The following is a 26953-nucleotide window of genomic DNA, read 5'->3' as shown; positions in this document are numbered from 1 at the left end:
TGATGCACAAATAGATACCCTTTCATGCATGTAGATACAAACAGTTTAATCCTTTCAGGGTATTTTACATCTGATCAGAGAGAGCAAACGAAAGGGATATAAAAGACAGGTTGGGAGGCTTTTTTTTTTTTTTTCAAGCACGTAGGTGTTTTTGCTTTGTGCATTTGTCTGAGAAAAGTCATCGGGGCATGCTGCTATTTGTGTTATTTGTTTTTCAGCTCTTGTGCTCGTGTGTTTGTGCACAGCGGAAGCCGAGGTGGGTCACGCCGGGAGGACAGGCGTCGGCTCATTTTTTATCCCTCTCCCGCGCGTCTCGGTCAGGGGAGGCTTTGTCACCAGCTATCTGCCTGCCAGCTCTGGGTATTGTTATTCCAAAGTGCAGGCCAGTTAACATTTCTCTTGTCACTGCTACATCTCTCCCACAACACAGCAGGAAGGGTGAAAAAAAGCAGAAGAGGAAAGGAGATGCTCCCCTACTTCTCTGCCCTTTCCTTTCTCTCTCTTTATCCCCGTGAGCTTTGCAAAAAGACAAAAAAAGCCTCTTTTTTTTTATCTTGTTCTACATCTGTTTAATAAAACACTGGAAGACTTTTGCTAAAACAGAGCTGATGTGCTTGTTAAACTTTGTAACTCAGAACTGGAACCTTTCAAGAATAGTCATGAGCGCCACAAAGAAATCTTTGATTCCCTTCTTGAATATGATATGAGAAAAGAGTCGCAAACTTGTGATAGGCAGTTTTTTTTTCTTTTTTAGTCGGTCATATTTTTCTGGGCTAACACTCAGCATGCACCATAGAGAATCACGCTGAGTCTCCAGTCAGCAGTGTGGAATACAAAATTTCTCATATCAGCCCGGGTCAGCCGAGACTTGTGATAAATACCTGTATTCATCATCAAACTTGGTATTTACAAATATAATTTGCAGCCATGATGAATGCCGCTGATAAGCTGGATTCAGACTGACTGATTAGGCCATTACCTTGTGGTAATTAGCATTAACACTTGGACATGACGGAAGCTGTAGGTGTTTGCCAGATGCACACATCCCTTTGGACCTTTTCGAGTTGATGACAGGGCTTTCTGTGCCCATATTCCTCAGATTTATTTACCCTGCAAGAGGCTGGCAGGCTCAATCGCCCTGCAGTAAAGTCTTTTACGCGGTGTGCTGTTCGATTGGGAGCAGCTCATAACTCAGGCAGTCTATCAAATCAATGGGTAGCGTGTTGAGCACTGATTTAGGGTGGTAATTAGAGATGTTAATTGTTTTCATTACTCAGGGCCGGGGGAGGGTAGCACCAAAGAGAGAGGGGGGAATGGGTAGTTCTGCCGCTGATCGAGGGGTTTCATCACTCACAGGGAAGCTGAATGACCTCCACATTGCTTCCAGATGGTATCTCCATCTTTATGTGACCTCCACTAATAGTAAAGATTCGGTATCTTTGACCTGTGAGTGGCTTTTGTGTGCCTGGCATAGAACCAGGAGGGTTGCACTTTGATATATTGGCTTCTGTTAAACAATCAGCTCTGAGGTAGAACATGATTTGCAGCAGAAGGAGAGTATTAATGAATACTTAAGCGTGGTACATCATAGCCCCTGACACTTTCCTCTAACCATTTAAACATTATTTATGAGGGCACAACTAAATAACTTTGCACTTCCAAGGCGAAACCATAAACTTCCCAAATGGTTCAAAAGAGACGATTTTTTATGTACGGCAACAACTGTGCTGTATTTGGTTAAATGTCAAATAGCTGAAGTGCGCAGGTAGTGAATTGTTCTTGATGGAGGTCATGGTGCTTCAGTACAATAGAAGCAAATAGGGTGTATTTAAATGTTTAAACATGATGAGGTTCATTTCATCATTTGAAAAACATGGCCACTCGTATGAGTTTCACCACAAAAGCGAGGCAGTAGTTGATGATACTGAATATCACGTCCTTGGATGACTGAATTGCAGCTCTTTTATCAAATGAATGCCGTTATTGGGACACACAGTGATGAGTCTGGGGGCTCTTTGTTTTAGTTTGTGCTCTGTTTTACTTTCAATAGTGGCTGTAATGAAAAATGCAGTTTTGCAAGACTGAATTGTGTATTTCTTTCTTTCTAACTGTTTTCACACATCGACTCCAGGCATAATTGAGCATTACATGGACGTTCTAAGAAGCTGAAGCTGGTGGAGTAAAGTCAATTCATACCCAATACAGCCGATTTAAACTCACGCAGAGATCGGCCAGAAAAAAATAGCAAAGTTCAGAATTACAGTCCGTGTGTGTGTGCCAATGGCTGTAACTTGGATGCTATAGACTAGTTCTAAGTGTGAAGCATTGTCTAATAATGCAGTGATTGATGGTGATTAAGATCACAATCATGCAACAGATTAGTGGATAAACTATTAAATCTAACACACAAATAAAGAGAAACCAACTTATGATCCCCACCATGACATTCGATACATATGTTTTATTAATTTGCAATTACGCCGAGATCTAAATTCGATTTGATCAAACACTATGGTTCAAAAACTATGTGGCCCATGTAAAACACAAGGGTACTAAAACCCTTCTGTCATTTAGAGATGTTTTACATTATTCTCACATGGATGTGGCGCAGTGAGGCGGCTTTGTGTATGAGACAATCTTGTGTCTTATGTATTTAACAAAACAGAGACATCCTGAAACTGAACTGTGAGCTCCCATTGGGCAATTCGTGTTTAAAGAGACTGAACCTCCACCAACACTTGAGTTATGAAGAACATCGAAGTAGCTACAATGATCCAGTTAAGGAAATCCCAGAAAGTCAATCTGGATGCAACATTTTTAGTGGGGGAAATGTTTCATCGCTCATCCAAGTGACATCTTCAGGCTGAAGAAGTTGCTCCCCAGCAAATATTTTAACAGTGAATAACTATAGGTAGGCGGCTTTTTCTCAATGTCTAGTAATGGTTAAAAAATACGTCTAACATGAAAGGTTAACCAACCTTGTTAGACTTTCTAGCAATAGAACATCTGTGTTCAAGAATTGTTTACTTCTATCCTGTAATTGAATAGAGTAAAAGAAAATGAACAAAATATTCATAAAAGGTTTAAAAAAAAAATATATTGTTCATTGGTGACTTGAACTCATGAGCTCACAGTTTCAAGCACCTTTTCTTTTCCTACTGGGCACATACATACATACTTGGCCAGTACAATCCAAGTTCACCCTCCACGCAAATGAGACTGAATTCTAAATGTAAGTAAACATAAATAGCTCAAAACTGATGTGTTTTTTTCTGAAAAAAAAAAAGGGACAGGCTCTGATAATACAAGTCCATATACATAGAAAAGATGCCTTTCATTTCTTAATTGCATTAATCACATCTATATTTCTTTATTCCTAAGAGATAACACAAATAAAAACAACACTGACAATATCGGCATCTGTCCTTCTCGTATGGTATCTGTTCTTTGATGACCAGTTTTGAAAAGAGAGGTGACTCTGGGCTTTCAGCCATGTTTTCAGACTGAACCATAAAAAGAGGAAAAGACCCCAAATTATTTTCTAATTTATTCAATCTACGGAGCTCCCTGTTGAGTGTTAGCTAAACACATCAAATCAGAGTTTGTAAAGAAGTGAGGTGTTTTTTGTGTACCTTAGTTGGTTTCTCCAATAATTATGGAAATGATGGCAGCCATAAAGAAGGTTAGTATTCATTCTGTTTCCTGACTGACTTCTAAAATAAGCAGTCATACAAAGCTTTGGCAGTAATAATGCCCTAAGGTTAGTAATGTCTGTTAATGTGACCAAAGAGTTGTCACTGAACTTAATATTTTAATTATATTCAACATCTTTTGTTAAGTCTCAAGTCTGGAAGCATTACTCATTGCTTAGCTTTTAACATTTAGTTTCTATTTAGTCATATTTTAGTCATATCTTAAACTACATTGTTAGTGCACTCAAGTATTTTGGAAGAGGAAGGGAAAGACTAAAACTTGATTTCTAGGGTGGTGGCCTGACATGCATAATAGGCTGTAACTGTGTCTTGCTTGGTCATAATGTTAATGAAGTAGCTTGTATATAGCCAGTGTGAACATATGCAGTTTTTCTCATTTGGCAGTACATGCAAAGACTCAGTTGGCTTCTGTCCTTCCTACATTTTAGCAAAAATAACTTGTTTTATTTGCTCCAAGTCCAACATGATAACAACTCAGTTTTACTCATGATGCCAGAGTAATGCAGAAATATCAGTACACAAGAGTAAAAAAAAAAAGAAAAACAACAAACACCACTCACTCCAACTGGGATTCAACACAGCACTAAATGCTCCCCAGTTGCTTGTTAGGTACACCTGTTCAACTGCTTGTCAATGTAAATATCTAATCAGCCAATCATGGCAGCAATTCAGTGTATTTAGGCATGGTCAAGATGACCTGATGAGGTTCAAACTGAGCATCAGAAAGGGTAAGAAAGGTGATTTAAGTGACTTTGAAGGTGACATGCTTGCCATGGTGCCCGACGGTCTGGTCTGAGTATTTTAGAAATCTGAAATCTATTGGGATTTTCCCACAACCATCTCTAATGTTTACAGAGGATGGTCTGAAAAAGAGAAAATATCCAGTGAGCGCCAGTTCTCTGGGTGAAAATGCCTTGTCGATGCCAGAGGTCAGAGGAGAAAGGCCACACTGCTCTGAGCTGATAGGAAGGCAACAGGAAGTCAAATAACCACTCGTTACAACCAAGAATATGCCACAGCTGCAAAAGACTACACCGAGTGCAACTCATGTCAGCTAAGAACAAGGAATTGAGACTACAGTTTACATGGGCACACCAAAATGGGACAATAGAAGATTAGAAAAATGTTGTCTGGTGTGATCAGTCTTGATTGCAGTTTTGCATAAACATGAAAACATGGCACCAATCCTGCCTTGTATCAATGGTACAGGCTATCAATGGTGTTTGTGTAATGGTGTGGCGATATTTTCTTGGCACACTTTCAGACCTCTAGTGCCACTTGAGCATCGTTCAAACACCACAGCCTACCTGAGCATTGTTGCTAACCATGAACATCCCTTTATGACCACGGTGTACCCGTCTTTGGATGCTATCTACCAGCAGGATAGTGCACCATGTCACAAAGCTTAAATGATCTCACACTGATTTCTTGAACATGACAATGATTTCACCGTACACAAATGGCCTCCACAGTCAACAGATCTCAATCCAATCAAGTACCTTTGGGATGTGGTAGAACAGGAGGCTCACATTGTGGATGTGCATTCGACAAATCTGCAGCAACTCTGTGATGCTGTCATGTCAACATGGCAAAATATCAGAGGAATGTTTTCAGCATCTTGTTGAATCTATGCCAGAATGACGGAGTATCCCAGTACTAACAATCTGTACCTAATGAAGTGAGTGTATGCGGAGATAAAGGCTTGAAAAGTTGCAAATATTCAAAAAAATACAGCAACTAGCATGGAAATCTTGGTCAAACCTTCCAATTGTGGACAAACTCATTGTATTCAAACACTAACCTGTCACTATCCAAATGAGTACACATTGTACATAGATATGTACTAACTGGAGCATGTGTGCACAGTATAACATAGCCATGTTAGTTATATTGTCTATACTGCAGGAGTTGCATTGCCTGAGTTTATATTCTGGTTCACAGATCACTCAGACTTTATTTGTATCAGGGTTTGCTTGGCTGCCGAGTGTCCACCCTCCTCTTGTGTCAATGTTGAAACTCCACACTCGACTGCCCTATCTTATCCCTTCAGAATAATGAGCATTCAGCTCATTGTACATATCTGTAAGTGACATTTCTATTGGGCAAATTAGTGTCAAATGTTACTATCTTTGGACAGGGGAGTAAGACCTCCCTGACCCTATATGGTGAAAGTCCTTCTCACTTCAGCTGATTTAGCTGTTTTTCCCCTTCCTGGCCCTCTGATTTTCCTGCTCATCACAGTTACTCCTTCATGTGAGAAATGCCGCTCCGCTGCCTTAAAAAGAATATGATCTGCAATCTGTCCATTTTAAATGAAGTTCTTGAGACTGAGTGTCTCTCGCTTTGGAAAGATGTTGATTTGTGTTTGTGATCTCTTTTATCTAAAGATTTTTCTCCTTGCCCTATGCAGCTGTGTGAAGTATTCTCCATGGCCTTGTACGAGACTAAATGAAATCACTCATTTCGCTGCTCCATGCATGATTAGACCAGCTTCATTCTGGTCTGATGTTGGGTCTAAAGGGGATAGACATTAAGGAAGGCGTATATGACAGCCTTAATTTGTGCATATTTCTTCTGTAGGGGCATTCACACTTCTTATCTGTGCATGAGAGGGGGGGGGATCTCCTTGCATAACATAATATAGTGATTTAGTTGATCTATTGAAGTCTTTGAGCCGTGCCGCGATGATGGGAAACTGCAGTCAGGAGAAAAGTAGGCATTTGATGACCCCTGCATAATGCCTGTAATTATGACAGCAGAGGATGGACATGGAGTTAACGGAGCCACCACATCAAAACACACAAACACTGGAGCCCGCTGCGCACCACCTCATCTGAATCGAGGCAGTTGCCAGAAATAGCCCTGATTGGGCCCTGAATAATTCAATGTCATTTTTTTCCCCTCCTCTCCCTCCTCCAAAAGGACTTGGGGAGCAATTGATGAGAGCGGATGAATATTTAATGGCTCGGAGTCTCTTGGACAAGCCAGGGCCTGGGATGACAAGCTCCAAGAAATCAAACAGAGAAGAGGAGAATGAGAAAAGGAGGTTGCGCAGTCAGGGGCAGCACAAACACAGAGGGGAGATATGAGTTCATACGCAGGCAGAGGCAAATGGATCTTTGCCATACATCTGCGAGCAGCCAGCGCCACCGCTTTCTCTCAGGCGGTTGTCTCAGCACATTGCAGCGCCTGGTTAAAAGTTAAACACAAAGTGTTTGACTGCCCTTGTGAATAAAACTTGGATACTGCAATACTCACTTTTGAATGGTGTCACATTAATTATTAAAATGTTGGTTTTTTTAAAAAAATAAAGGCATTAAATGTTTTACATTACAAAGAAAGTGTTTTTTAAGGGTTTCAAGCCAGCAAAGAGAAAAAAAATGTTTGCTCAATTTCAAACATGCATTGATAATTTCCCAGGAGATGTGAACACTGTATATGTTGCAGGTTACTGCTATTTTACAGAGAGGGCAGATGAAGAATCCCACAGCAATCTGACCCCAGTTAGTTGGTGGCAATAGTGAGGTCGGATTAAGAGTACATTTTTAGTGAGTCATGCATGAAGAAATGAATTCAATACAAAACATACTTCTTTTTCTTAAAAGAACAAAAATAAAACATTTCACCAAATTACAATTAAAAAAATACAACTTGTAGATACTCAAGTTGTGTGTCCTTGACAAACGTATAAACTTGATCAAATTGAGGGAAAAAAATATAGGAATGATAGATGATGTTCAATATCCTAAAAATGGGTCATTTAAACCCATTGCTAGGTGTTTGCTATGCATGCATAATATGCTTATATGAATTTCAATGGCAAAACCTATCAAGTCATTACATATAGGCAGCCTTTTTGCATATAGCATTGCACAAATGATCCACCAGTGGGCAGAAGCCATATCAGGTTGCATACACCAGCTCCTGCAGGAAAGTATGGTCTGTTAATAATGTTTAGGTTGTTGGCATGGCAGTCAGGAAAAAAAAACCCTAATCTAATCATTAAGAAAAATTACGTTATGCTCCAAAAAATATTGTGAAAATTGATTTTTAAAAAGCTCCATTGATTTTATTGTAATTTCTATTTTTTTTATTTTTTTTTAAAAAAGCCCTGTTTCCCCAATCTCTGACTCCGACGTTGTCGTTCGAGGTCCCAGAGTCACTTAATTAATCAATGTTTTTTCTTTTAACAAGAGTTGTTTCTGCCGACTAATTGGAAATATGAAGCTCTAGTTTGTAATGACTTTCTCCTCTTAGGTTCAGTTTGATGATTGATTTTTTGGAAATTCAAATGTTCTTATTAAGGTTTAATTCAAAATCCATAAAACGCAAAGCTTTGTAAGAACGCTTCTATTATTCATTATGCATTTAAACGCCCCGTGCTTGCGTTCATCCACCAAATTAGACATTTTAAAACCAAGGAGGATCTAATTTTGATATCTGATCTACGATTATGTAACTTAACTCTACGACTGTCCAAGGAAACTAAATAAGTTGATGATAAACAGCATGTCATGCAGCACTGAGGGGTGCTAACTGCGGCTGACTGGTGGTCAGACTGCATGTTTGTGATTTTAGAGGAACTTAGATTAGTTTTGTTACCTTCCTCCCACACAGAAAAGGCGAGAGGTGAGATTAAATATTCTGTCCTCGGAGTGTCGATATTCATGTATATTCACTGCGGAGAACACTTTTTGAAAATGAACAATCACAGACGGAAAGGTCACCGTTGTGCTGAAGTAGTGCATTATGGGAGTGGAATAATTGCTTTTCTCACATTAGTTCCTATTGTAATGAAATCTTGGCAGTGGCCCGACGTTGAATGACAGATTACGCTGTGGTTCAATCACGCAAGCGTGGGTGCTCGTGTGTGGGTGGCGGCGGTGGGTGGGGTTGGCGGGGGTCAATTACCTTTCTAAAAAAAAAAAAAGTGTGGCTCCCCCCCAAAGTCTCCACATTAATCATTTGTATCATTTTCAATCCTTTTTAACTAACTGCGCCACTTTCATCGAGGGTTTGTGCCGTTGCACTCTAATTGTTTTGAAGTGAGAGCTATTGTCTGAAGAGAGCGAATGAATAGAGCGTAATGACTTGTAATGTGGCATATTTAAAGACACGTAGCACTGCTGCCGAGCGGTAATTTAGCCGCCCTTTTTCTTTTTCCCTCTGTCTGTCATCCTGAGCTTCTGAATGTGTGTGTGCACGAGTGCAGTTAAGCACTATTTCTTGGCGGCGTACAGATCTTTGAAACCCAACTGTGTTAATCATGGTTTATGTGTGGGAGACATCAAACCTCCCTTCACTTCGCCTGCCTCACCCGCTGGGTTACGCACGCACACACTGAAAACGCAAAAACACGCGCACGCACTGATCTCTCAAGGGCACCTTCACCCTACCCAACCCCCCACCTGCGTTTACAAGGCTGACCACGGGCGATCAGTTATGTGCTGTGGTGTCTTTCTATTGGAGAGATGAATCACTTTATTTATCATAGACATTTTTACAGGATGTACATAACTCCTCTTGCATCAGCTCAGTATGTTTTCTACACTTACTCAGCAACAGCTCTGCATCCACACCAGCTCGATGCCCAGCGTGACCACCGTCATCTTTATGTCTCGTGTCTATAAGGCCACAGTGGATTTTGCTTCAGCGTAGCTTTGCTCTTTTAACCGCGGGGGCAAAAAGCTCGAGAAATGAGAAGTCAAGTCGAGAGAGGCCTGTCAGTTGGACATGTGACAGAATGAAAAGGGGAAAGTGTAGTGCAATGAAGAGGCGAGTAAGGAGGTGAGATGAATAGGCAATTACTTTTCTTCACCTGAGGCATCCCAGCTGGAAATGATCTCCATTTGGTTTGTGTTGCGTTTTGTACTAAATTTTAGGTAAATCTGATTTCCACAGGGAAGCAAAGCTGACATGTACCCTTTATGGTGAGAGGTGCAATGTGCGAGTGTTAAGTGCTGGCCATGAAGTGTGAAGGTGATCTTGGATCCCTGGTGTGCTTTGATTATAGAAGAATGGGGATGGATAATGTCATCATTTTTCATACAAGTCTACACCTGTAACACAAACAAACGCCCCTCATTGTTGTGGAAGTATAAGATGATTTAAAATACATACGGAAAACTTTGTGGACAACTCCAAAAAGCATGGGTGTTAATTTAGCAGCAATCAAAATAAAACAGATATTGGTTGCATGTGGACAACAACAACCACCAGTCATATGAAAGTTGGAGTTCCCCCACCCCTAATGTAGAGTGTTTTATTGCAGCATGAAGTGCACTTGAATGAGTGCTGATATAAACTGAAATTTGATAGAATAAATTCTGTGCATGGACTTTTTTTATTTATTTTTTTGTAAATGTCCCATTAAAACAGGTCTGTTCAAGTTACAAAACCCTGTGTTGGAACATATGACATCGTTTGATATTGGAGGAGGACAGGGTGGATGGAGGGGTCAATAAAACCTGTGCAGTCTGGCTGATACAGGATTTTTAAGAGCGATATCAATACTTGATTGACATTCTGGCATACAAAGAAGAAAAAGATTCCCCTAATATTTGTTATGGTAGTTATTTACTGATTTTTGCTGTGCACAACTGCTTGGATTGGATTGGATTTAGTTGGCCATAAACTCAAGAAATCCATTTACTTTTCGTCATAGTTATCCTCTGACCCAAGAAGGGCACTCTAATTAATGCCACAGTTATACTAGTGAAAATAGTGGCTCAAGACATGGGCAATACCACAGTATGCAATAGTCTTGCATCCGCTGAAACAATAGCTCTGGAGATGGGAACCATGTCTGCAACAACTTGCAGTCAGTTTTCATCTTCAAAACAACTGCAATAAGATCCAATCAGTCTGCCATCAGTTTACAATTGTGAAGATGATAATTTCTTGCAATCTGCTAGAATTAACTATTTATATCCAGAGTCCAGCTAGAACATCAGAGATTACTTTTATATGGGAATTTAATCAGGATACAGTCAGTTCAGACAAGTCTCCTAGAACGCAGACGAGTTGATTTCAACATATTAGCAATCTGTCTGTGTTCATAAAACAGACTATAGTTATTTGCAGACCTTTGCTGGTTTGTCTGAGAGTGATTGCAGTCGGCCTGAATCAGACGACAGCTGTTTGGAGTCAGGTTGACTGCCACAAGGCGACCTGGGCCATCGTCGTTTGATTGAAAGTGATTAAGGGTGTTGCATGCTCAGACTTTGGGTGACCAGTTGGTCATTTCAACCTCTTGTAATCAAATATGAAAAAATTTTGTGCAAACATGGGGATTTTCCTAGTCACCAGAAGATTGCTGTCTTATTTTTACTCTAGTCTGACTGAGCCGTGAAGCTGGAGAATGGAAATTGTATTGTTGTTACGCCACCAGTCTGATTTTAATGAATCGCGGAGGATGATGCATCTTCTTCATGCCTGTCTTTCTCACTCTTTCAATGCATTTGTAAACCTTTGATTTCTGGAGGCGCTCAGCCTTACAGCACATATGCTTCTCCACACCAGTGACAGCGACTAACTAACATGTTTAGTGGGACTTCTGTAGATGTTTCTTCATCCATGTGGAACCTTATCCAAGCCCATTTTCACTGTTTAAACAAATTCGACCTTTATGCTAATGACTTTTATGATGATAAAGAGACTAAGACGAAGGGAAGAAAAGGGAGAACAGCTCTTTCCACTCCTGTAAACACACACACACACAGGCTCACCCTTCCTTTATGCTGATCACAGCTTTCACAATTAGACAAACTGTGATAACGCTGTTTATGCAGCGGGGAGATCCATAGCAATTATGCTTGGAGGGCATTTCTCCTCCGGTGCAGGGTGGCGGATGTTGCTTACGCTTCACACAGACGTCTGCACATGCTGTTTCACAAATTCATGATTCCTCTTTGGGGGGTTTGTAGGGCAAGGGTGTGTTCTCGAATCCCTGCTGGGATGCATTCAGGGACGAAAAGGAGACAAAAAGGAGGGAATTTATCAAGAAAAGGAAAGGAAATAAAACCCCTCGCTTAAAAAAAACCCAACTCGTCAGCATCAAAAGAAACAGAAAAAAAAATCTTTAAGCAACATTTTAAGATGAACATCTGCTGTCATATTGTTACAGGAGCCGTTACTTTTTTTTTTTCATTTGCCAGTTATAGGCCGGTGGGTTACTGATGAAAGAATGATAGGTGGTATATTATTTTCTTCAGTTCCCCAGTCTGAGGTAAACACTACCTTCTTATTCACTCCATAGCTGCTTCACAATTTGAGGAAAACAAACACTGTGGGTTCTGAAGACAACATCATTTTTATTTTATGACTGCGCCTCGCCAGCTATTCCCTGACTGAGGTAAACTTTCAGCTGCGTGACACTTGGTTAGAGGAAGCTCACTTCTGGCCCTCTTCCACTTGCGTGAGCAGTATTGTGTAAAAAATATATATGTTGTGTCCAAAAAGGTGTGCTGCGAACACTGAAAACAGTCATTTTGTTTAATTATATTCTTTGTAGAAGCACAAATACATAAATAACTCTGCCGCACTAGAATGCAGTCAGTCACTAATCCCCTCCACATCCTTGGGAACCCCAGTTAATGAAGATTGACACATCCTTCCACCCCCCTGTACACATGCACACACACACATGCATACCCACTTACCCCTAACTCTGCTCTTCATCCACTGCCTCGGTGCGCAGTCACGATCGGTGCAGCTTGAGCTTCATGTGTTTGGGGGGAAAAAGAGGAATAAGAAAGAGATAGACTCTTTTGATCACAAGATGCATTCACCCTGCTGTTCTCTCCAATGCCCCACATCAACAGCAGAGGCAGTTGTTGACTGAAGGACACATGATTAGGAGTTTGCTTTGGGGGGGGAATGAAAAGTCCCATTATTGTTGTCAGGGTTTGGTTTATTTTTCCCTTAAAGAGTTCTAGTACTGTCATTATATCCATCGATTAAATTATCCATCTGTCACTTTGTACATTTTTAAAATTTATTCTGGGTTGGGGTGTGGCTAGAGCCTGTCCTAGCTGTCATAAGTCGAGAGGCTGGGGCACCTCTAGACTAGGGTTGCCAACCGTCCCTTGAAAAACGGAATCGTCCTGTATTTAGAAACAAAAGTACACGTCCCATATTGAGCTGAAAAGGGACGCACGTTGTCCCGTAATACAGTGAGAATCAAAAGTAGTCTGTAAATGTTAATGGAATTAACGCTTTGTTTGAAAACATAATTACACTAAATGTGCACTGTTACAAGAATGTTTTTCTTTCTATTGTTTTCTATTAATTTATATAATTTTAAGTTAAGCAGGACAGAGTTCTTTCAAAGAAAGATTTACTTATATTCTCAAAAGTTAAGCATGACAGGCTTCTGTTTAAGAAAGAGACCTGTTTTATTGTGTTAATGTTGTCATTTTGCGCTAAAAATGAATGGCTAAATGATCATTTGTTTCCCATGTGTTCATATCACAAAGAATATGCATCTACTTAAATAAACTTGAAGACAAATGGTTAAAAAAATAATTTCACACACCAAAAAAAGAGCTAAAAAAATTCACCACACTGGGAAGGGTTAAGACAATTGGGTCGCCCGGCCCTGGCCACGAGGTGTCCCTTATTTATTTTTCAGGGAGTTGGCAACCCTACTCTAGACAGGCTGCCACTTTAGGCCAATATAGGATCTTCAGCTAACCTAACATGCATGTTTTTGGACTCTGAGAGGAAGCACGAGTACCCAGAGAGAACCCAAGCTGGCACAGTGAGAATATGTAAACTCCACACAGAAAGGCATGAGCCAGGAGGACACAGTGGTAACCCAGTGTTTGCACTTTGTGTCACTGGGATAGCATGTAAGGTCAGATATTAGTTGGAAACAAAAACACAGGACTTGGCATTGACCAGTCCTGATATTGTATGGTTTTACTTTTACTAACTCCTAAAGGATGTAAACGATGAGCTAATAAACAGTAACCCATAGCATTAGCAGGCTAACAAACAACAACAGTCTTTAAGACAGCTAGCAGTGTCGTTAAGCTAGCTAATGGCTACCTTTCACGGTCTTCCTGTATATACATCAAGTACCCACACAATTTGCATTTGTGTATAACTTGTAGACATTATGTCTCATGGATGTAGCTAACATGTAAGTGATTTATGGCTGCATTCTACCTGAAAAAAAGCTGAGGTTTCAAAAAGACTTCCATTCCTTTACTGTAGAGATCTATGGGAGAAAAACAGCTTTAACTTTTTACCTGTGAGCTCTGTCACTCATTTCCATCCAACATCTTCTGTTATGTCATAGTATGGTTCAAAATAGAGGATTTTTCATGCTATGAAACTGCACCATCAATGGCTAAAAGCTTGTGATTGACAAGTGATTAGCCAATGAGGATGCTGTTTCATACTCAGATCTGTGTTTTTGCAACCAAGATGGCAATGGTGGAAATGCTCACCCCAAGGCTTCAAAACGGGTGACATCATTCATTCATACTATTCAGCACTGCAGTTTACATCACAAGAGTTTAAATCACAAAAAGACTTGCTTATAGCTATTATATCTTTCATATTGGTTAATTTCTTACCATGTTAGATGTAAATCTTAAATCTTAAATGACAGCAAAAGATCAAGTAGCCCTCCACAGTACAATCCTGACCAAACCTTTGAATTGTATTGTCTCATTTCTGCACTCATGTCTTTTCTCAGTCCCCGCCGCTGTGGCACTTGGCAGCTGCTCGGTTGCCTGTTCCCCAATGCGTCCGCGTCATAATTCTCAGGCTGGCTGTCTCTGATCGATGCTGAGTGCACCACTCCCAGATGTGGTTATTCCTGCCTCCACACTTATTTTGTTTGGGAAACTGAGTTAATTCGAGGCAGCAAAGGCACGGTGTGTGTGTGTGTGAGAGAGAGAGAGAGAGAGAGATTTGAATAGATAGGGACTCAATCTGCACCCTGCACCCTGTCTAATAAATGCCGAAAGTGCAGAGGGATTGCGTGTCTGTCTGTTAAAATAACACCAGAGGTGGACCTCTTTATATGTTGATACAATCAATCGCAGCCTCTTTCATCTCTCGTCACTTATCAGGCGGTGAAAAAGACACAGATCTTCCTTCTTTCTTGTTGTCTCTTTCAGTCACATGCACGCTCTTTCATTGTCATCCAGCACATTGATGTTACAGATATGAAAACCTATCCAGCAACAATCCGCCTGATCTTCTGCCTGATACATCAGAAGCAATGCCTCTCTTGTCTGACTCCAGCAGCAATAAAACACAATATTCTTTTTAGCATGCCCACACATACCACAGTTTTTCTTCCCTTCATATTATATTTGACAGATAAAGCCAATCTTTATTCTCATAAAGTGCAAACTAAAAAAAGAACACATTTTCCCAGCTTTTTCCTCCTGAGTGGCTGCAGGGTACACAGTGCCATCTAATGAGGGCTCTGTATATTTTCGGAAATGAAGTGCCTGACTACACTCACTACAGTTGTCCTGTCTAATTTGCTGAAAAAGATGCACCTAACCAACCATTTAGTTCACATTACCGCCTAAATTGGGAGCTGTGCGCACTCTGAAATGATTACACCTTACCAGACAATAAGCAGTACCAACTGACCAGCATTTTTTTTCTTTTTTCTCTACTTTTCAGAAGCAGGATCAGCGAAATGGGATATGTCCAATATCCCGTATCTCCCAGGGTCCCTTCTCTAGCATCTTTAGATGCAGGAAGAATGCCTAATAGCTTTTGCTAATGAAGCATAGGTCTCACTAGAAAACTATGCTCCAGGAAATCCTGGTTTATGCTGGACAGCCTGGTTGGTTGAAGTCCAGAGACGATTCAGAGCCTCTATGACTGAATCCAGCCCTTCTTCTTCAGATAAAGTGAAGTGGAAATTTGCCCTTTGGGTGGAAATAAGACTAAAGTACCTGCCACGCTTTGGTTAGTTGTCTTTCTTTGCCCGGGCTGATGAAATCGAGGCCTGAATTTGCTAATGAGAAATCAATGAGTGTACGGCAAGAAGCCCGAGGCGCCCCTGCTCCTGCGGTGTCATTCTTTTCATTCGCTGCCCTCCCCTGTTCCCTGTCTCTCTCTCTCTCACTTTAGCCTGCCTCCCGTCTCGCATTCGACTGTGCGGTGGATTTTTGACACATTTCCCTGAATTCGCTTTATTGCGATAAACATCATATGTCTTCCTTTGAAATAAAGATCAGAGTGGCTTATTTACTTTACTGGCCTATTTTTTTTCCTTCCGCAGATATCTAGAGCTTTGAGGGAGTGTGTGTGTTTGTGTGCGTCAACCCCGTGTAAATGCTCCAAGTGTGATGGTGATCCCGCTATCTGCACGCTGCGCTGTATCTCCAAACTAACAGATTTGGGGGGTTTTTTAAAGAAAGAAAAAAAAAGAAAATTGCTTTTACGTGAAACAAATCACCCCTGTGACAGGGGGGGACTGTCAACACAAGGCTCCTTTTGAAATGCTGCTATTTAACGCAGGAGACTTGGATGTTTTGTACTCCGTCACAGCCAACTTCAAGAGCTATTAAAATGTAAAACAAACAAAAAAAACAGTCTGGAAAGTTTTCCCTCCGATGGATATGATTTGCTTTCTGCAACAGTTGTGGAGAAAAGAAACAGAACAGCCACAGGTTGGCTAACAAATTTGAGAGCTAGCCTGCGTTTGCACCTCATGCCGCAGTACCGTCTGCTAGTTTCACCCCGCGAGGCATTTTAATTATGAATACTACGACGCTGACATCATGATCTCTCTTTTTTTCCCCTCTCTCTTCTCTCCTCTAGGTAAGCCAAGAATCTTCCTTCCATCCTTACCAATGTGGCTTCAGAAAGGCCCTGCAGTCATGAGTAATGTATGGCTTACTTACCGTGATTCATCCTCATTATGCATGAGCATCATATGGTAAATCTGGTTTGTGCCATTATTCATGGAACACCGTGGGTTATTCATTGGGATTAAAGCTCTGTGGAATCAACATCCAACAATTTTTTTTTGCAGTGTGAGAGTTAGAAAACGGAGGAACGAGACAGGGAGAGGGTGTAACAGTTGCTCATTTGTAGAGCGCTCTTGGATGTGCACATCGCTGTGTATATCCTAAAGAGGGGAAGCGATCATCCTGAGAAGGCTGACCAGACATCTCTCTTTTTCTTCTGTCCCACATGTTGAAAATATCCCAAATTTTGAGTGGCTCTGCAGCATATGCACTTTTCTAAAGTTCATGCGTTTACACAGTGCATGTCAAGGGAAGGCTTTTTAGTGCAGTCAAATTAGGTTAGCTTTTCTAGCAGTGAAAGTTACAAGTTACAGTACCAAAAAAGTCACAAGCTTTGCAGATTTTGTTGACTGTGAGGGAGTTATTTTTCACTTTCGCACACTGAGCTTTTAAATGTGTGTGTGTGTGTGTGTGTGTGTGTGTGTGTGTGTGTGTGTGTGTGTGTGTGTGTGTGTGTCGTAACTGACCTACAAGAGGCTAAAAACAGGTATGCTAATCCATGGATGCATCCCTACTGAAACCCAATTACTTACCAGACAAAAGAGCAGCAGATATAATAGAGAAGACTGTTTAACATCTTGATTACAGTTTTGCATAAAAAATGTTTATTACATGAACTGGTTCAGATTAAATCTGCAAGTTCAGCTTCACGTTCTGCCTCAAGAACCCAACTGTTAAGTCCAGTGTTTTAAAAAAACAAAACAAATACTGAAAAATACAATATAATGACAACAGAGTACACATGGGATACTTTCTTACAGGGCATTTAAACAGCACTGTTATATAGTGACGCATCAACTGTGAATTTCTGGGCTGATTTTAACTTTCATTTTTCCTGATTCTGTCTTCCTGTTCAGTCTTTATTTAGTTTTTGACATTATTGAGGGGGATTGACCCATACCAGGCTGGATTAAACTACCTAAATGTGTTCAAAGTACACTTTTAAAATGTTAAACTTAAAAAAAAAATGTAAATATGTATGTGTATATCAGGGATCTTAAATTGGTCAGACCAGTGACACTCTCATTTCTATCGCCCATTTACACATGTAAGGCCGATTCTGGCCCTCTTGCCTTATGTTTGACACCCATGGCGTATTTTGCACCTTGTTCAGGCCTATCATATCACTATATATCTGTGTATATACAGTGCCACTTACATATCCCAGTGTACACAACCTACTGGAATTAGACGTAGCCATAGTTTATTAATGCTATATAAGCATTTTGTTGATACTTATAACTTGCGCTGTGACAATAAAGTTAAATCTAATCTACTCTAATCTACTTTGATAATCGAAGCCACGTATTAGTTGAGGATACTTCTGTACTTTCACCTCCTTTTTTGTGATTTCAAATTGTTGTTTCGCTGCTTTTGCTGTAGTGAAGTGATCTGATTCCACCACTGCCACAGCTGACATTTTCAGTTCATGTCTCGATTTGTCATTTTGACGCCGCACCGTGAAAAACCCAAGTCAAGAAACATCAACTGTCATAATTCTGACAGATTAGTGGCAAACCTGCTAATTGTCCCAACAGAACTTGTTTCCCTCTGAGAACATTTTTTTTTCCCTCCCTGACAAACATTTTTCAAATGGCAGTCATTCCTACAATGAGCTGATCGCACGCCAGTCAAAAACATACACTTTACATGACAATTACAAGCACCTTTCTGCGCGGCGAAGATAAGAGCGAGGAAACGAATTGACCCCCGTCCTCGCCGTGTTTCTGTCAACAGTTAATTAATACCTGCCAAACATCTGAACCTTGCTGCTGCTTTTCATTTTTGTCTAATTACGGAGCTCTTTGAATCGATAGATGTTTGCATGCACACACTCACACCCACGCGGGTTTTGCTTCCCTTTTTTCTTCTTTCTTGCATGAAATGACAAACGCAGCTGCGCTGCGGTTGATTTCGAGGTGATTAGCTATGCGGCATTAGGCGGCGGCCTTGTCTGGCCCTCCTGATGTTGCAGTCAAAGTGGCCGGGGTTACACGCAGGCCGGCATCAATACCCTATTAAACCCATTTGCTTCTCTTCGATCTCTTTTGATCTGAGGTTCATTGTACTCCGTAACAGCAAAGATCACACCGGCAAGTGTCAAGTCCTCAGCACTGACAGCCGCTTCCATATTTCTTTTGAAAGGTGGATGTTCACTGCACCATTTGCGGAATTAATGAGGCTCTAAGTTGCTGTCAAAGTCAGGTTTTTCAGTCAGATTCTTCTATCTCACACTGAGCCTTTAAATTTGTAAGGAATCGCCAAATGAAGGCTTCAGGAGTAAGATTCAGCAGAAGATTGTGCTGCATGAATTTCAACACTATTTAAGCACATAACTGTTTGATTTCACCTTATAAGTATTAGTTAGCATTTAAAAATTCAAGAAGGGAGTTCAAGCCGGGCCAAGCTAGCATGTTGACTTAGAAAAAAAAATCTGCAAACAGCAGCATGCTGTGTAGTCGAAACTGAGAGAATAGCTGAACAGAATATTTAATTCATATACTGACTCTAACACCACTCTTTGAAAATCACGATGCTGCTCTCTGGTTTATGGATGGAAAATGAAACAACTATGAGCTTCTGGCAGACGAACAGACCTCATGCTTGAGTGACTTCTTCTGTTTTGCTTTCTGTACTGGGTATGAGTGCACTTTGTGTTGTAGTTTTGCCTCTAGGCTTACCGCTATAAAGAGTGTACTCCCTCAAGCACTGTAAACTGCTGTTGTTAAGATTACAAGTTTATAATCTTACTTACACTGTTCAGACATTGTTTATGATACTGTCCTGCCTTTAATAGTGGTCTGCCAGTTGGATCGTCAGATCTGACAGCGCTGTCAGGCTCAGCTGTCCTGACTTAAATGCTAATTTGAAAAATTGTTTAGCATGCTAACATGGTGACATGCTAGACATGCTAAACCTTGGGCCAACGCATCAGTATGTGAGCATGTGTGCTTTACTGTGTTAATTGTAACTCTTTACATTTTATTTATGAGGTTAGCTGCAGGCTAGCCAGTACTTTGTGCATGTGAACATGATGGCTAATTCCAGTAACCTCTTTTCTCCTTTAAATTTCATTTCGCCCGAGGTCTCTTCATGATAAAACCCGACAGCTGAGCAGCAGATTCATAAAAAAGATTTGCTTTCAAACGTTTTCAATCCTAACAAAACTTAAATGTAGTTCAAAATTATATATATATATATATAAATGAAATGAAATATAAATATATATATATAAATATATATATATATATATATATATATATATATATATATATATATATATATTTATATTTCATTTCATTTCTTTATTTATTTCACACATGGTTCAACAGTGCCTCTCCTCCCACACACAAAACCCCCCTCCCATCAACATAACACTGCACCCATGGGTGAAAAGGAGCAGGAAGAAGAATAAATTCTTATTAGCACTTGCCCCCTATCTGCAATCCAAATATTTTTACACGATTATTTTTGATCACTTTAGAGAGTTTGAACACTTTCAAAAGTAAAATGGCACTGTTGCTGTGTATTTATGAAATGTCTTTCCTCTTCTGTTTTCCTATGGGAGATAGCTGGAAGCATTTATTAATATGGACTGAACTGCAAAGGTCACTGGATTTGCTATTTCAAAACAGAAACCCAATAGTGCCCCCTCTTTTTATCACAAAAAAAAAAGAAAAGTGGTCTGAAATATTCTAGACAGCTTCGCTTCAAACTTCAAAATCCAGACTGAACTTCAGTGCTTCAGAAATGGTTCAGAGGAGCAGACACAGGATGCAGCCTAGGAGGAAGGATATCAAAAAGGGCCAAAAGGAGAAAATAGATTTCAAGTCTATCCTTTAGGTGCATCTCAGAATGGTGAGATAGCATTTTTATACACTCCTGCTCTTTGCCAGTGAAACTGAGGATGCAGTTGCATTCGAAGGTAGATCTTTACACTTTGGTGCGAGGTTAAGATGTCTTTGGAGAAGTTACTTGTACGGGACATTTTACCAAGAAAATTCTTAACGAGACATTTTGATTAACAAGCTAATATACAGGCGATTGTTGAGGATGTCGGACTAATTTAGTCCTTTCACTAAAGGGATTATTTTGACTTCACAGCTAGAGTGAATTCATTTTTTTCAGTTTTTAATTTACTTTGAGATTACTGGGAATATTACCGTCAAACCAATCAAAATTAGATCGAAAGCCAAGTGTTTTTTTTTTTTTAATGCACATAGAAAAACATCATCATTCAGTTCAGTTGCACAAGCCAAATATCTGAGAATAAGGGTGCAGGAGTTGACCCATCGCTAGATTTTATGTATATACCTTCAATGTGGTAAATGATGGGGTTGAAGATACATTTTGTGTAGGTTTTTCAGTCTCGTGATAAACGCGCTATGGTTTGACAAAAGAAAGGGTTCTTTGTTTGGGTTCCTACTTTTAGCCTGATGAAAGGTGCTCATAGATCGGTGGTGCTGGTACATCTTTGGCATCAGATACAGATAGCCTCTGTGGTCTTGACCTTTCCTTGGCCATTTACTGATTTTTTGGTTTCTTCCCCTGCCTTTGCCCACTTTGATCCGATATTCATGCAGTCTGTCATCCAAAGTCTTTTCAAATCTCTGATTTCTTTCGGCTCTTGTCATTTATCACTTCATCCTTGCTCTCTCTATCTCTGTGGGAGCCCCCTCTGTGGAGTGTACAAGCAGAGATCTTAAAGCGTCGAGTGGTTTGTGGTCCAGATTTAAAGGCTGTAGCTATGTTTTCACTTTAATCTGAAATTCTCTCGGGGGTTTTGTCATCTTTTATACCATTTCAGCCATTTGTATACAGTGGTCTTTATGTTCCCATCTATCTGCATGTATCATGGAATAGCTTGCTTTCCTTTTTCACGGGAATTTGATGTTTATGAAAGTTAATGTCACTCATCTTAATAATTCATTGATAAATATGCAAGCAACACAGTTTGGTGAAGGTTTAGTCCTTATCAGAGATAGATGTCAGGTGGAATAGAATTAATTCTCATGAGAAACTAAATCGGCTTTCTGGATGTAGCACGGCTCCTGCAGACACCTCTCTTTGGTACTTGAATTGCTAAAATTTGCATGAATTCCTTAAAAATATAAAAATAAAAATTCTGTTTGCTTTGGCTTTGGCACTTTTGGCAAAAACATCTCAAACATAACTGTATCAAGCGAAGAAAGTGTATGTCAACAGTTTTTTTGAGCAGCTCTTTGCCAATTCTCTTTGAGTCCATACTGACCCTTCACAGAGTTTCAAAACCAGACACATAAGTGGTGTTTTCGCAGTATGTTACCCCCTAGCTACCATGTAAAATATAAGAGATGTCCCCTGTGACACAGCTACTTCAAGCCATGTCTAGAAATCAAACACATCAAGGAGCAAGCTCACATGTTCTGCCACTCGGCAGCCTCACAGAAATCAAGGGGAACAGAGTTCAGAGCTGGGGAAATATACTTCCTGTCTTTGCCAGTTTCAGCATGATGTACATTAATTCAAAGTCAAAGAGGGGAAGTGGTGGAATTAAAGTGCCAGCCCCCCCGAAGGATAATAAAGAATTGAGGTAGGAGGGCGAGAGATGGTGGAAAAAGAACAAGGGAGATGAAGTAAAAAAGGGGAGAAAAGTAATACGGAGGTGGAAATCTTTTACTATGCTCATTCTCTCCTAATGTAAGGCTCCCATGGCAGAGAGACAGAGAGGGCATGTGCGGAATGGCTGATGAGTCTCCCGTTGCTGTCTCGCAGACAGACGATTCCTCCATTTTACCCTGAAAGGCTGTAAAAACGTAAGCCATAAGTTAAGAGCTGACGGCAGTGAACTTTTGGCCCTCGGTTGACCAATGTGCTGAAGTGGGCCCGCACCGAGCTAAGATAGACCCCTTAAATCAACTTTCCAGGGGTAAGAGACACAATGATGGTGCCTCTGGCATTGAGGGTGTGTATGTGTGTATGACAATAGTGAATTGTTTCTTTTTTTTACCTAGGTTGCACTTAAGGCCCTGTATATTTTTGTGACTTTTTTGGATTGGCTTAGTAAAATGTTATTTTCAACGTATTTTTCTTTAAAATCTCTTAGTTGGATCAGTCAGGCTGTTGTGCAAAAGTTTCTCCGAAAAGTTTTTGCAGTGTAACTTTTATGATTGAATGAACCAAATTAAATGTGACCACAGTTAAGTATTTACAACATAACTACTGTTGATTGGATTGCAGCTCTCTAGGTGGGAAGTCCAAAAACTTGAAGCTGATGGGGCCTTCAATTGACAAATGGACTGAGTGAGACAGAGGCGGTTGAGGTGGACCCGTTATGAGTGTAACAGTTTTCCTAAATAATTGGACAGCTGCGTTGACACAAAACAAGTATTAATGAAACTTGAGACTGTCTACCAAAGTCTGATGTAGCCCTGGTGTTACTCTTTGTTTTTCTTTTGGATCATCTGCCACCATTTGGATTATCTTCTTCCATCTCACATCCTCTTCTGACACACAAACCCTCTGCATGTCCTCTTTCACTACATCCATAAATCTTAGTGCCTACAAGCCTTTCCTTCTTGCTGCCTTCAAACGTGCCTGCTTTATTTCCTCGTCCTTTGTCTTCGTCAAACAGAACAACAGTTGGCCCCGACTGATTGAGCTTGGAAATCTTTTATATAATCTGCATGTTTGATTTGTCTAAGATTTTTTGCCGAATGCTATAGTTGACGCAACTCTCCCTATTAATCAGCGAGTGGGTTCCTAATGTTACTCATTGTTAATTTTCTGGAAAACTTTAGCCTTAACTTGTTGGCCATTACTCTGCAGAAGATCCAGAAACACATGCAGTATAAAGAATAACTTTATTGGCTGTCCATCACATTTGGTGGCCTTCACTGAGGTCAAGGTTAAGACAACCAATATTAAAGCAGCTCTTTGTGCTGCAAGTGTTGCTTGAACTTTAACTTAACCATCTGCAGCTGTGTTGGAAACTTTCACCCTGTTTCTAAGTGATTTTGACTATTTCCATCCCCCATCTAAGAAAGATAAAAGACAGCCCTGAAACTATAGATATGCTGAAATGTTTAAATTTACCAGTTTACCACCAGTCCAGTAATTGGTGATATATTAAGTACATGCCCAGTGGTGATGAACATAAGCAATTACTTATGGCGGATCCAGTCTTGAAACTAACATGCCCAGTTTTATTGTCTTTTTTTGCTTAAAATAATCATTTTCAAAAATAAACCTAATTTTTTATTCAGTAAGACTACTGTTATATGCAGTCTGTGAATGTAGCTCTCTGCCACACAGCACAGGCCTTTCTGTTTCCCTAATGTAACACTATCTTTGGACTTTGCCTTTCTTAAAATGTGGTTTTATGTAACACTATATAAATAATGGGACCAATAATGTCCATAATTGAACATTATATGTCTTTTATTTTTTAATCGCCTAAAATGTGACCTTTCTTAGCTGAGATGGAGCTGTACCCAAATAATCGACCATTGGGATAGGCGTTTGTTTGGTTTTAATTCTAGAATTTGGATGTTTGAATATTCACTGTTGATTACTAACAAAGTTCTGAGAAATTAATATTTGAGACATCCCCAGTCAAATATTCATTGTCATAAGATCTGACAGCCTGTTTGTGTGCTTCAGTGATGCTTCAGTTGCTGATTATTTCTAAATAGTTTTGTCTATCAAGTGTCCTTGGAGGCATGCTTTTGTGTGGAAGGCAATCAGGCTTTTTCTTGACTAACATTTCAAATGTTAAGGTTAAATTTGCATACCAGTCAAATAATTAAATAAATGGGATACAATAAAGGTAGTGTCAGGTCTTGGTATTGCCTCCTCTCTTCTCCTCTCCTTTCTTTCCTCTTATTTTGACATCGGATCCCAGCGGAGCTCTACCAGGTCCACTCATAAAAGAACAAGTGTGCCTGTCCATATCTTTGACAGCCACACACGCTGAACAAAGACACACAACAGGCACGCACACCTCTCAGAATTACACTTGTCACAGTGCTCTTACTTGATGTGATCCCCTGATGCGATCCACAGATAGCCATGAAAAAAATGTTTAACCCAGCCTCCAAAAAACCCCAAAAAACAACAAAAAAACCCACCCCACACTCATACCTGACACACTCCCTTACTGGAAAACCAAGCATATCGGCGGTCTCTAGAGTCGAATCCACTTGAGGATATCTGAATGAAAGATAGAAAAAAGCCCGAAATAAGCTGCCTTCTATGCCAGAAAGCTGTGCCTCTTCTTATGTGGGCCTGCGTAATGCTAGTTAAAATGCCTGGCTGTGGACCAGTAATGATAAGTGACCACAGAGTGGTTTCAGCACAGTTTTAGCTGTGTTTGTGCAGAAACTTCACATCCTCAGTCCTGGGAGATTGTTGGAGGGAAGAAGGGAAGGGAGGAGGGTGGTATGCCATCCATGTCTTTCCCCTCTCTTTTTCCCCCCTCATCCTTCTCTCCCATCTTCTGTCTCCATAGGCAGACTGCAGAGTGATGACCCACTCCCCCACCACCACCCATCCCCACCTCCACCACCCTCAGTCTTAGCTTCCTATTCCCCTCAACAGCCTTCACATTCACGCACCACATAATCGTCGCCTTTCTCTCCCTCGCAAGGTCACTCCTCTCCCATTGTGTTACCTCTCAAGTCACTCTCAAAAGGCTCATTCAGATCAGTTATGGGGCTTTTGTAAATATTTAGTGCGGGCATATGCCACGAACCTCATCATTTTCACTCGCTATGTAATTCACTGGTAGATTGCCATGGAGTCGGATCGTGTCCTTGGTGCAGAGATACCGTGGAGCTGTGAATACCCAACACTTCAGTCACAATAAGGGCACTGAAAGTGTTGCTCTCTGGATATACAGTAATTTCAGTTGAGGGAATTATATGTAGTCCTATTCAATCAAGTGCAGATCTGAGTTTACATTTAAAGCAAATGCAGGTATATTTTTTCCAAGGCTGTGATGCTATTTTTATTTCAGACGATTTCATTGGTGAAAATTCTTATGTATGATATAGAATACATGGGAATATGTGAGAAATGAGCAGCAGCACGGGGATGACTCATGTTTTAAGATTGATTCCTTGTTTGTCTGTTTGGACATACCTTTAGTGTAATGTCATTAATTGCTTTAGTTGGATACCAAAGGTAGTGGCTCAAAGGTTCCTACCATTTAAAGTCTTTGATAATGCAAATATTTAACACGTTTGCTGGTTCCAGTTTTATTTGGGAGGAGTTTTTGGTGTGCTGTCATGACAATTGGAATACAGTAAGTTATTTAAGATTTTTTTAGCAATATAAATATTATTTATTTTGCGTTTTCATGCATAAATTGAGCATAGTGATATTTCTGGCAGGCTACAAAGTCACATTCAGTCCACAGTGTCATCAGTGATCAGCTTTGAGCTTTCCATCCCAATAATCTGTGTAATTTTTGGCAAATTTCAAGGATTATTTACGTTGCCATAGCACAAGCCTATTTGCAACCCACATTAACCAACCACCTCCTTTTCATACTGTTTCTGACTTAACATCTATTGTCACAGTTGCCTGCTTTCTGCTGTACTGGGGGTGTTGCTGCTGCTATACCTGCCTCATGCTAGGGCAGCGAGGTGAGCTGGTGGTTGCTACTGTACAAAAAAAATGGATGTAGCTAATGTGACGTCATACATTGTTTTCAGAATTTCCAACTTGAATCCTTGAGATGAGTATTTCAAACATAACTATCATGATTAAAAAACAAAACAAAAGAACAAAAACAAAACAGATGTGAGAATGATGGGTGGATCTTACAATAAAACTGCACCCACTGGCTAATGACTTTTTAATCGCAAGCTGTTAGCCAATGAGAGTGCCAATTTACAGAACTGTCTTAATGTCTTATTCATTATGACCCGATTTGAGTGAATGATCCTATAAACTCAGCAGAAAAGTGTTTACAGGTGTTCACTCAGAATGCTCTGTTCCCATAAACTTGTAGTTGCAACTATAGTTGCAATCACAACTATCGCCATCTGGTGGCCTACAGATAAAATGCAAGATTAAGGCACTTCCACACTGGCTTCGTTTTTCTGACCCAGAAGCTACATCCATGTTTTTAACCATCTATGGCTGCTCCAGATAGAAATAACTGTCTTCCTGTTACTAAACTGGTCCCAACTAAATTGGAGATCATCATCATTCACAATACAAAATCTGTGCTAATTCCAGCTTTCC

General features: G+C 40.3%; 1 protein-coding gene across 2 annotated transcripts in view; it reads left to right on the top strand.

Annotated features, from left to right (window-relative positions):
- The window catches only part of LOC134619986 (receptor tyrosine-protein kinase erbB-4-like), a 356445-nt gene that overhangs the window by 83185 nt on the left and 246307 nt on the right, over positions 1-26953 (top strand). The window contains exon 1 of one of the 2 annotated variants that reach the window (XM_063465829.1): positions 16526-16582. The exons of the other annotated variant lie outside the window; for it this stretch is intronic. The gene's annotated coding sequence lies outside the window, so the exon portion shown is untranslated. Of the gene's footprint in view, positions 1-16525; positions 16583-26953 lie in introns of those variants that run through there. 2 annotated transcript variants of the gene reach the window in all.

The sequence above is a fragment of the Pelmatolapia mariae genome, linkage group LG23, assembly GCF_036321145.2.
Source record: "Pelmatolapia mariae isolate MD_Pm_ZW linkage group LG23, Pm_UMD_F_2, whole genome shotgun sequence".
Taxonomy (NCBI): Eukaryota; Metazoa; Chordata; class Actinopteri; order Cichliformes; family Cichlidae; genus Pelmatolapia; species Pelmatolapia mariae.
This window is presented reverse-complemented; position numbering and strand designations above follow the sequence as displayed.